Genomic DNA, 11,805 nt, shown 5'->3' on the forward strand with positions numbered 1-11,805 from the left:
CTCTCGCCCCCCTCCATTGTCTCCCCTCCCTCCCTCTGTCTCATCCCCCTCCCTCTCTCTCTTCCCCACACACTCTTTTGCTCACCCTTGTCTCTCTCTTTCGCCCCCTCTCCTTTTCTCACCCCCTCTCTCTCGTTCCCCTTCCTTTCTCTTCCCGCCTCCCTCTCATTGTTCTCTCTTCCCCCCTCTCGCCCTTACCCCTTGCCCTCCACTATCTCACCCTCACCCTCTCTTGCCCTCCCCCTCCCTCTCTCTCTCCCCTCTATCGCCCTACCCTCTCTCACCTTATCTCTCAATTTCCCCCCTCTCTCCCTCTCTCACTCTCTCTCACTCTCTCTCGCTCTCAACTGCCCTCAATCGCTGTTTCTCTCTCTGCCCACGTCCCTCCGTTTCTCTCTGACTGAATCTCTCTCCCTCCTGTCCCTCCCTCCCTCTCTCTCAGACACTCTCCGTGCTCCTTTCCTCTCCCTCTGACCCCGCGACTGGAGGTGGTTTGTGGTTGGTCGTAGGGCTGGGTGTGGTGGGGGGGGGTGGGGGTGAGATGGGGTAGAGATGGAACTGCTGGAGGAGGCAGAGATGGGCAGGACAGAGAGTGTGAGGGTGAGGGGAAAGTGAAGAGTGGAGGCAGGTGGAGAAATCGGGGTTGGGGCGGTTGGTGTGAGAGGGAGAACGAGGGAGAGTGAAAGGGGGAGGTTGTGAGAAAGAGTGAGTGTGCAGGGAGAGAGAGGGAGAAATGTGGAGTAAGAGTGGGGGAGATGAAATGAAGAGGCCAGGTTGGAAAGGGGATGGGGAGGGGGACAGAGGGAGTTAACCCCAGCTCCTGAGCCCAGTGCGCGGTGCCCTCCCCTTCCCTGAGGCCCAGGACTTGGGGCTGAGTCTGTCTCTCTCCAGCTCAGCTTCTCCAACACAAAGACACACAACAACATCGGTCCCTCTGCTGCTCGGCACGCTTTCATCAGCATTTTTATTGGTTACAAATGGAAGTGATGGATACAGTCAGTGGGATGGTGCCTTTTCTCACTGGCCCCTGAGTTGAGAAACATTGAAATGTTTCCCTGTAACCCCCCTGTGGGATAAGGATGGACAAACCAGCGCACCCCTCAGTCTGTTACCATAGCGACAGGCTGCTCCATCGCTGAAACACTGAACTGAAATGAGAAAATCCCGGATGGTGTGATTAATGAGGGAATTTGATGGATGGATGGATTTGGGTGAAGGGATATTTCAGCACATTCTTCAGCTGCTGCCTGAACTTAGTCTGGGTCACGGCGTAAATCGCGGTGTTTGTGCAGCAACTGAGGAGCTGCAGCATGAAGCCCAATTCCTGCACAAAGTCATGGAGATACAGAGGGGAATACATTATATCAGTTATCCGGTACCATATAGAATACAGCATTAACATTGACCATAAAAGTATGAAATTGGCCGAGATCACAAACAGTAAAATGATGGATTTTTTTCGGTTTCTCATTTCAGTGTCAGACTGAGCGTCCCCATTGGTGTGAGCGCGGAGTCTCCTGCGGGCTCTGCTGGTCACTAAAATGTGTCTGACGGTGAGAACATTGAGCAGCAGAATCAGGAGAAATGGGACACCCGGGGTTAGAATGTGGTGGAGGAACTCGATTGTGACCCAGACACTGGAGACTCGAACAGCGTCTGTTACATCACAAAACCAGGGGGCGTTCCACAGCCAATACCGAGCCGTGAGCATAAAATACCAGGAAATGTTCTTTAAACAGCTCAGCACAGTCACTGCTCCCAGAACCACAGCCGCCGTTTTCTCACTGCAATATTTACTTTTCAGCTTCTGGCAACAAATGGCCACAAACCGATCAAAGGTGAAAGTGACGGTGAACCAGACCGAGCAGTCAGTGGCTGCATAAAGCAGGACGGCGTGGATATTACACACGGGGACGGAGTCCCTCAGGAAATAAAACTGTTCCTTATAAACAATGGGAATGTGTCTCAGGATCAGGTCGAGGATAATGACCAGGAGATCCGCCGCTGCCATGGCCCCCAGGTAACGTCTGACACATGGAGACAATCCACAATCTTTATAAAGCAGGACGTAGATGGTCACTACGTTAACTGTGAGGAAGGAAAACAAACCCATTATCCATCAGCCTGGAGGCAAAGGGACCCGTTTGATCGGGGACCCAGTGAGATTTTCAAATGTGTCCCTGTATTCAGGGATTTATTAAAATAATTGGAGCTGGAATAACAAATAGGAAGGTCGGAATTACTGACAAAAATGTGACATAAACCACAAGAAACCCTCCCTCCCCAAACACACAGAGACACATCCATAAGGACAGATGGTTTCTAGAACATTCCCACACACTCGATCACTCGAGAGCAGACACAGGTCACTCCTTCCCAGTTCCTAATACGGAGGGTGGGAACGTTGTTGTCCTGAAGGATTCTCTCCCAGTTTCCTGAAGACAAACGGAGTTTGGGAATTTCTGTATTTTGGCCTAAATTGTGGTCGATCCTGTGTCGTGGAGAAATGTAAACGCAGGGAAAACGTATTCACCCCTTTAACTGCCTGAGGGGCCTTCGGAACAGTGTCTCCTTCTCCCTGGAACGGGATCTCTTCCCTCGGGATCTTATCGTTTGTTCAATTCACTGACGTCCGGCCGTTCACAAACAAACAACGTCAGGGACAGAACGTTCCGGGGAATGTCAGTTATAGAATGTCAGGGACAGAACGTTCCGGGGAATGTCAGTTATAGAATGTCAGGGACAGAACGTTCCGGGGAATGTCAGTTATAGAATGTCGGGACAGAACGTTCCGGGGAATGTCAGTTATAGAATGTCAGGGACAGAACGTTCCGGGGAATGTCAGTTATAGAATGTCAGGGACAGAACGTTCCGGGGAATGTCAGTTATAGAATGTCGGGGACAGAACGTTCCGGGTAATGGCAGTTATAGAATGTCGGGGACAGAACGTTCCGGGGAATGTCAGTTATAGAATGTCAGAGGCGGAAACTTCCGGGAAACTCCGTGACCTGTCCATCACCTTTCACCCCTACCCACCAACATGATGTACTGTGCACAGGCTACATATCCATCCAGCACGGGGAGCTGCACTGACCACATCATTGCATTATCTATAAACCTCAACCAGACAGTCTGACCAGCACAGAGACCTGTGCAGTGATCACCCGTGAATTAATCTGTAACCCAGGAGCAGTTACCCTCCCAGCATGTAGGACTGTGTACCCCACCCCAGTGCATTGATCTGTAACCCAGGAGCAGTTACCCTCCCAGCATGTAGGACTGTGTACCCCACCCCAGTGCATTGATCTGTAACCCAGGAGCAGTTACCCTCCCAGCATGTAGGACTGTGTACCCCACCCCAGTGCATTGATCTGTAACCCAGGAGCAGTTACCCTCCCAGCATGTAGGGCTGTGTACACCACCCCATTTCATTGATCTGTAACCCAGGAACAGTTACCCTCCCAGCATGTAGGGCTGTGTACCCCACCCCATTTCATTGATCTGTAACCCAGGAATAGTTACCCTCCCAGCATGTAGGACTGTGTACCCCACCCCAGTGCATTGCTCAGTAACACTGTGTTAGATCCCTGCCCAGTGAGGGGAAACTTGCAGCCCATGCTGGAAGTGACAGGACGTACAGCTCCCACCCAATTACAGCTCCATATCTCCATTGTGCCCTGACAAGGGGGTGCTGTGGGTGTGAACATCCCTGCCAGAGAGAGATTGTGGGGGAATCAGTTTAAATATCACCACATGGGAGGGGTTTGGGGTATAGACAGAGAGGGGGAGACTGAGAGACAGTGTCATGGAAGGATGTGTTCACAGGTTTCAGAATGCTGAAACGTAGACACTTCAATAGCATCCGGTAACATGAGCCAGTCTTCCCAGGAAAGATGGGAAAAAGGGAGATTGGTGTGAGGTGAAATGGTGGAGAGTTTTGGATGAACATTTGTTCTACAGCTTTGTAAATGGAGTAGTTTCAACAGAATCGATGACTCACTGGTCTGATTCTAACAATAATTTGCCTCAGTGCCATTTTCGTTGAGTGTGACAGAGAGATTATCTGTACGCGGCCAAGCTAGGTTCCTGGTGCTATCTTATCCAACTCAAACTCATTGACTACCTCCACCCCCCCACCATGGTGTTCCTCTCATTCAATACCAGCCCGATTCTCCCACCCATCACGGCTGGAGGGACTCACAGTCGCCCGGGTGCCCCTGGATATTCCATGATCCCTGGCACTGGTGCTATCTTTGAAAGGCCAATGGGCACACAGTTGAGATTTCTCAGCTTGGAGCTGCCCTGTACAGTTTACCCCGAGCATGGCAGATAAGGGGTAATTACACCCCGGTTTGTCGACAGGGGCACGGTGGTCCTGGTGGATGGGCAAGTACAGAGGGGGACCATTCTCTTCCCAGAGGGAACCACACCACCAGACCCACCGAGCATGGTCTGAGCTCCCCACCCAGCTCAGTGCAGTATCTGCGATCTGAGGAAATGCCCAGCAATACAGGACAAGCATCAATAACCTTCCCCGCTCTGTCAGGATAAGGGTCACCGTATTCTCTCTGCTCCCTCACACTCACGGTATATCTGTTATAGCACCGACCCCCGAATAAGGCTAATGCTCCAACACTGTCACTGCCACATGCAGCACCTTCTCTCTCTCTCTGTCTCTCTCTGTCTCTCTGTCTCTCTCTGCCACCCCGTCCACTTTACCCCGCCCCCCCCCCCCCATCAATTACACTGCATGGATACAACACTGTGTACAGACTCCCTCTGAAAACCTCACGATTAGCCATTATCCTCACCTGCACCAGCACTAACAGCAGGGCCACCCACCCCCACCATCCCTCCCTCCCTTCCTCCCATTCCAGGAGAAACAGCTGGAATATGACAGAAAGGGACAAGCCGTGTGTTGGAGTGCCCGATACCCATTCCCTCGCCCCCTCCCCCCGCCATGTGGGGAGGACCGGGACACCTCGTGTGGAGAATCTGAAACATCCACGTCCCACCGACCGAGTAAGGAGCAATGTTCAGTGAAGGGCAATTCTCACTTTAAACCCATTGGCAGCTCCGTTTCCCCCCGGCACAACTTAGAAGCCGTGGCCCTGATGCCATCTCCCTTCTGTGTCGAGTTGGTACAAATGGAATCCCCACGGTCTCGGGGGGCAGGAGGGTGGGCTCACAACACATCGTCACCACCACCTCCCAGGAAGGGAGCACAGAGACTCCCTCCTACACCTCCCCCTGTAAACAGCTCAGATACTGACACTAATCTGTGAGAGTTACTGCTCTCCCCACTTGTCCTGATATCTTCAACAATCTGTGCTCATATACACGCAGCGCTCTCTGTTCCTGCAGCCCCTTTATAACGGCACAGCCTGTTTTAAACTATCTTTCTTTATCTTTCATACCAAAGTGCATCACCTCACACTGTTCTGCATTGATCCCCGTCTACCGGCGTGTCACTGTCCTGTTAGAGTTCCACACTGTCCTCCATAGACTTTACAATTCTTGCAGGTTTGTTACCATTTACAAACATTGAGATTGTCATAGTGTCACAGTCCCCATGAAACAACTGAAATCCTGCCCCACACACAGGAGTGTGAGCAAGTGAAATACTGATATATTCCCAAGGACAGAATCGAATAATGACATACTGTCAATGGAATAACAAAAGTCCTGACATATACGAGACAGAGTAGATGAAATATTGACAAACCACAGAGCATGAGAAATCCGGATAGGTTCCACTTATCTATATTCATCAGGGTATAATGGGATGAAGGTGAAAGTGTGTACTGTACCTTTAAGCGAGGGTGAATGCTGCTCTGAACTGGGAGCTTACAAGTACCTGTGATATGAGAGGATGGCAGACCCAGAAACAGTATATTACTGTAGAGCTGGAGTCGGGTTATAATCAGTTAATAGATAGAGAGTCTCTTTCAGTTCACTTTCAGTGTTAAAAAAATACATTAGATTAGATTAGACTTACAGTGTGGAAACAGGCCCTTCGGCCCAACAAGTCCACACCGACCCGCCGAAGCGCAACCCACCCATACCCCTACATTTACCCCTTACCTAACACTATGGGCAATTTAGCTTGGCCAATTCACCTGACCCGCACATCTTTGTGACTGTGGGAGGAAACCGGAGCACCCGGAGTTAACCCACGCAGACACGGGGCGAACGTGCAAACTCCACACAGTCAGTCGCCTGAGTCGGGAATTGAACCCGGGTCTACAGGCGCTGTGAGGCAGCAGTGCTAACCACTGTGCCACCGTGCCGCCCACATTGTTGCTTTTATTTAAACAGTGGAATTTGGGAGTTCTCTGTCACTCATATTTTAACAGTTTATGAGGCGAATTGAGCATTTATTTATGTTTAGTTTAAATTACCAGATGAGATCTATGCCATGTCCTAACAATTGCTGTGTGTGTATCTGTGTGTCTCTGTGTGGGGCAGGTCTGGCAGTCTCTGTGGTGCTGAAAGTGATGCAATGCCAGCCTCTGCTGGCCTCCCAACGCCACTGCACCGGCATAGGCAGAGGGTGAAAACCAACAGGGATTCATTCAGAGAGGGGGAGGGGGAGGGCAGCTGCTCACAGCACCATCCAAACTGATGTCTTATCCATGAACTGATCTAAATGTCCTTTAAATGTTGTAACTGTCCCTGTTTTCACCACTTGCTCTGCAAGTTCATTCCACACACAAGCCAGCTTCTGGCTAAAATAATTACCTCTCATCACTTTTGTAAATCTTTTTTCCTCGCACCTTAAAATATCCCTCAGTTTTGAATCCCCAACTCTAGGGTAAAGACATCAGCCCTTCAGCTTATCTGTACCCCTCATTATTTTATAAACCTCTGCAAAGTTACCCCTCCATCTCATACTCTCCAGTGAAAAATGTCCGAGTCTACCCAGCCTCTCCTTATAGCTCAATCCCACCATTTCCAGCAACATCCAGGTTAAACTCTTCTGAACCCTCTCCAGCTTAATAATATCAAGGTCAATAATATCAAAGTGAATAGTCAAGGTATTTTATAAGGGTAGTGGAGATCAAAACTAGAGGACGTAGTTGTAAGAGGGGAAACATTTAAAAGTGACCTAAGGGGAAGCTTTTTCACCCAGAGGGTGGTGTGCCTATGGAATGAGTGGGCAGGATGTCCAGACTGGAGACAGTATTCCGGGAGAGGTCTCACCAATGTCCTGTACAACCACAACATGACGTCCCAATTCCGATACTCAAAGGTCTGACCATTGAAGACACGTGTGTTAAACACCTTCTTAACGAAAATATCTTTCTGAGATGCAACTTTTAAAGAATTATACCTGATGGCTGAGGTCTCTGTTCTACAACACTGCCAAAGGCCCTGCGTTTAATTGTATAGGTCCTGCTCTTGTTGGATTTACCAAATCCAATACCTCGCATTAATCCAAACTAAACTCCATCTGCCATGCCTCGGCCCAGTGAGTGATATTACCACCTCCTCACCTTCCCCATTTAATTTTAAAATGCCCACCCCTCTCCAGGAGGCCTGCACACTCCGGCCTTGATTTTCACAAAGACCCTGAGCTTGGTTTGCCTTGTGCGGCTAGGGGGAGGAGGGACAGATTGCAGACACAGTCAATGTGGAGGAGAGGCTGGACAGTAATCAGCGGCCTGATATCATTTCATAGTTTTAGGCCGAGGGCAGACACACGTGAGAGTTGGGTTATACTGATCGGTGTTTTGGGACCAGAAATTATGGTCTTTCTCCGTGTCTGGTGTTCAGTAATAAATATCTATTTGAGACCCTTCACTGGGCAGAGTATGTCTACAGGATTCCTTTCCCTAATATTGCAGACTACAGATAATAGCGATTAAAGATGTTCATAGTTAATTTCGATCTTGCACTTGTTTAACAAAACAAAATGTTTTGTGTAGCTCAGTAATGGTAACCTGATTATAATAAATCCACACCGAGCTGAACACTGCCCCTTAAAATGTGACCCAAAATCTAGGTATAGTAGTGTCGTGGGTAGTGTCCCTACCTCTGAGCCAGAGCTCTGGGTTTGATTCCAGTTCCTGACATTGTTTGGTAGTGTTCCTAGCTCTGGACCAGAAGGTGTGGATTCATGTCCTGCCTATTGCAGAGGTATGCCACGGCATGTCATAACAGGCTGATGAACAAACCCACAGGAGAATAATGTTACAGCTTTATGGGTATTGCCGAGTGGTGCTCGTGTCCCTATCTCCGGGCACAAAGGTCTAGGTGTAAATCCCACAGAAGTGTCTCCTAATACACCTGAACAAACTGATGAAACTGGTTTTAGCATTGTGACTTGATGGAGAAAGAACAGGTGTCGGTGTTGAATTTCAGCATTTCGGCCCGGGATTATTGAAAATACAGCCATTCGTGTTGATTGAAGTCACATTTCACAGCAGTAAAAGTTTATAAAATCAGAACGGTCATTGATAGGGTTTGTAGTCAAGGTTTTTCAAGGTGTATGGAATGAGCTGCCAGAGGAAGTGGTGGAGGCTGGTACAACTACATCATGTAAAAGGCATCTGGATGCTGACAGACCTGCCGAGCTTTTCCAGCAATTTCTGTATTTGTTAAAAGAAAACATTCATTTTAACACAGGTATCTGTATTAGCTGTTTGGATACAGAATTGGCTGGCCAACAGAAGACAGCGAGTGGTAGTGGAAGGAAATTATTTTGCCTGGAAGTCAGTGGTGAGTGGTGTTCCACAGGGCTCTGTCCTTGGGCCTCTACCGTTTGTTTTTTTTTAAATGACTTGGATGAGGGGATTGAAGGATGGGTCAGCAAGTTTGCAGATGTCACGAAGGTTGGAGGTGTCGTTGACAGTATAGAGGGCTGTTGTAGGCTGCAGCGGGACATTGACAGGATGCAGAGATGGGCTGAGAGGTGGCAGATGGAGTTCAACCTGGATAAATGAGATGTGATGCATTTTGGAAGGTCGACTTTGAAAGCTGAGTACAGGATTAAGGATAGGATTCTTGGCAGTGTGAAGGAACAGAGAGATCTTGGTGTGCAGGTATATGGATCCCTTAAAATGGCCACCCAAGTGGATAGGGTTGTTAAGAAAGCATATGGTGTTTTGGCTTTCATTAACGGGGAATTGAGTTTAAGAGTCGTGAGATCTTGTTGCAGCTCTATAAAACATTGGTTCGAACACACTTGGAATACTGCGTCCAGTTCTGGTCACCCTATTATAAGAAAGATGTGGATGCTTTGGAGAGGGTTCAGAGGAGGTTTACCAGGATGCTGCATGGACTGGAGGGCTTATCTTATGAAGAGAGGTTGACTGAGCTCAGACTTTTTTCATTGGAGAAAAGGAGGAGGAGAGGGGACCTAATTGAGGTATACAAGATTATAAGAGGCATAGATAGTGTTGATAGCCAGAGACTATTTCCCAGGGCAGAAATGGCTAACACGAGGGGTCATAGTTTTAAGCTGGTTGGAGGAAAGTATAGAGGGGATGTCAGAGGCGGGTTCTTTACACAGAGAGTTGTGAAAGCATGGAATGCATTGCCAGCAGCAGCTGTGGAAGCAAGGTCATTGGGGACATTTCAGAGACTGCTGGATATGCATATGGTCACAGACATTTGAGGGTGCTTACATGAGGATCAATGGTCGGCACAACATGGTGGGCTGAAGGGCCTGTTCTGTGCTGTACTGCTCTATGTTCTATGTATTCTGAATACATTAAACATTTTATTTTTTTAATGACGCAGGGCCATATAAACATATCTTCAAATCGACCGAGACCATTTTCTGCTCAGTGTATGGCTCTGTGTACGACAGCAGCAATGATGCACCGACATGGAACAGGGAATGTGATGGAGACATAGTTTGGACAATGTACAAGGAGACCTCACATGGTCCAGTTTGGGAGAGAATGACATTATTGTGTGATTCAACTCAGAGAGGGAGAAAATGTCATCTGCCCGAGAAGAAACGGCCTATTGCGCTCTCTCTCCTTCATTATTCCTCATCACAGTAACGTGTACGAGCTAAAACAAAACTCTACTGTCATCGTTACCATTCTTATTTTTATAGAATCCCTGCAGTGTGGAAACAAGCCCTTCGGCCCAACAAGTCCATACCAACCTTCCAAAGAGTAACCTTCCCATGCCCTTACAGTTACCACTGACGAGTGCACTTAAAGTAGAAATTGCTGAACACTATGGACTATTTTACCAATCCACTTGAATTATACAGCTTTGGGCTGTGGGAGGAAACGGGAGCACCCATCAGAAGCTCACACAGACAAGGGGAGAAGATGCAAACTCCACGCAGATAGTCGCCCGAGGCTGGAATTGAACTCATGCCCCTGATGCCGTGAGGCAACAGTACGAACTACTGAGCCACTGTGCTAACCTGGAACCTCCTGCCAGCCTAATGCAAAGGGAATTCAGCCAAACCCAACTCTCCCAGGATACAATCCCATTGCTAGCAGCTGTGTGAGTAGTCTATCTTCAGAAGCAGAATAATGTTTTGGACAATCTCTCAATTTTTCCTTTTGTCATGAGCTACACTAATATTTGGACAAGGTTCTTTCAACATGAAATTGCAGAGATAGTGTTTAGTGTGTGTGTGTCAGTGCTTTTTCGTCATAGTTGGAGTAACATTGCACTGGATCATAAACGTGCTATTTGAGCAGATTAAAGAAACTAGCCTGACTTGTTCCTAAAACTGACCCTGACCCAGTCTGAGACCGATATCATCGGCCATATCACCGACCCGGTTACATTTAACATTTGTTGTGAGCAGTGCAGGAGTGGGACCAGAAACGGAAACAGTGAAACCAAACACCGGGGAACTATAGACCGGTGAGCCTGATGTCGGTGGTGGGTAAGTTGTTGGAGGGGATTCTGAGGGATAGGATTTAGATACATTTGGGAAGGTAAGGGCTGATCGGGGTAGACACCGTGGCTTTCTGCATGGGAAATCATGTCTCATTAATTTGGTTGAGTTTTATGAAGACGTGACAAAGAAGATTGATGAAGGCAGTTGGGTAGATATTGTCTATATGGACCTCAGCAAGGTGTTCATAATATTCCAATTGGTAGGCAGATTAGTAAGGTTCGGTCACATGGGATACAGAAGAAGCTCGTCACAATTGGCTTGAAGGAAGAGGGGTATTGTTCAGACTGGAGGCTTGTGAGCAGCAGTGTGCTGTAAGAATCAGGACTGAGTTCACTGCATTTCATCATTTATGTCAAGGATTTAGATGTGAATATTGGGGCCATAGTTAGTAAGCTTACAGACGACATCAGAAAGGTGGTGTAGTAGATTATCTCAGAGTACAACGAGATCACAAATAGATGGGACAAAGGGTCAAGGAGTGACAGATAAAGTTTAATTTAGATAAATACAAGGTTACGCATTTTGGGAAGGTAAATCAGGGCAGAAATTATACACTTAATGGTAAGGGCCTGGTGAGTGTTATGAAACAAATGGACATAGGGCTGCAGGTACATTGTTCCTTGAAAGTGGAATCGAATGCACACAGCGCAGTACAGAACACATTTTACAAATTTGCCTTAATCAGTCAGAGCATTGAGTATAGGAGTTGTGGTGGCATGTCGTATCTGTTCAGGATGTTGGTGAGGCCACTTTAAGAATACTGCGTACAACTCGGTTGTCTGCAGAAAAGATTTACAAGGATGTCCCAGGACTGGAGGTTTGAGTTATAGCGAAAAAGTTGATTAATTTGAGGTGATTTCCCCTGGAGTGTCAGAGCCTGAAGGGTGACATTATCGAGGTTTATAAAATCATCAGGGGCATGGATA

General features: G+C 47.9%; 1 long non-coding RNA gene across 1 annotated transcript; it reads left to right on the forward strand.

Annotated features, from left to right (window-relative positions):
* The first annotated feature begins 1,554 nt into the window (after positions 1–1,554).
* LOC132809321 (uncharacterized) lies at positions 1,555–10,580 on the forward strand. The gene is made up of 3 exons (XR_009642256.1): positions 1,555–2,020; positions 8,629–8,721; positions 9,745–10,580. It is a non-coding gene; the product is annotated as an uncharacterized LOC132809321 (long non-coding RNA).
* Positions 10,581–11,805: the final 1,225 nt, after the last annotated feature.

The sequence above is a fragment of the Hemiscyllium ocellatum genome, unplaced genomic scaffold (assembly GCF_020745735.1).
Source record: "Hemiscyllium ocellatum isolate sHemOce1 unplaced genomic scaffold, sHemOce1.pat.X.cur. scaffold_1040_pat_ctg1, whole genome shotgun sequence".
In the NCBI taxonomy this organism is placed as follows: domain Eukaryota; kingdom Metazoa; phylum Chordata; class Chondrichthyes; order Orectolobiformes; family Hemiscylliidae; genus Hemiscyllium; species Hemiscyllium ocellatum.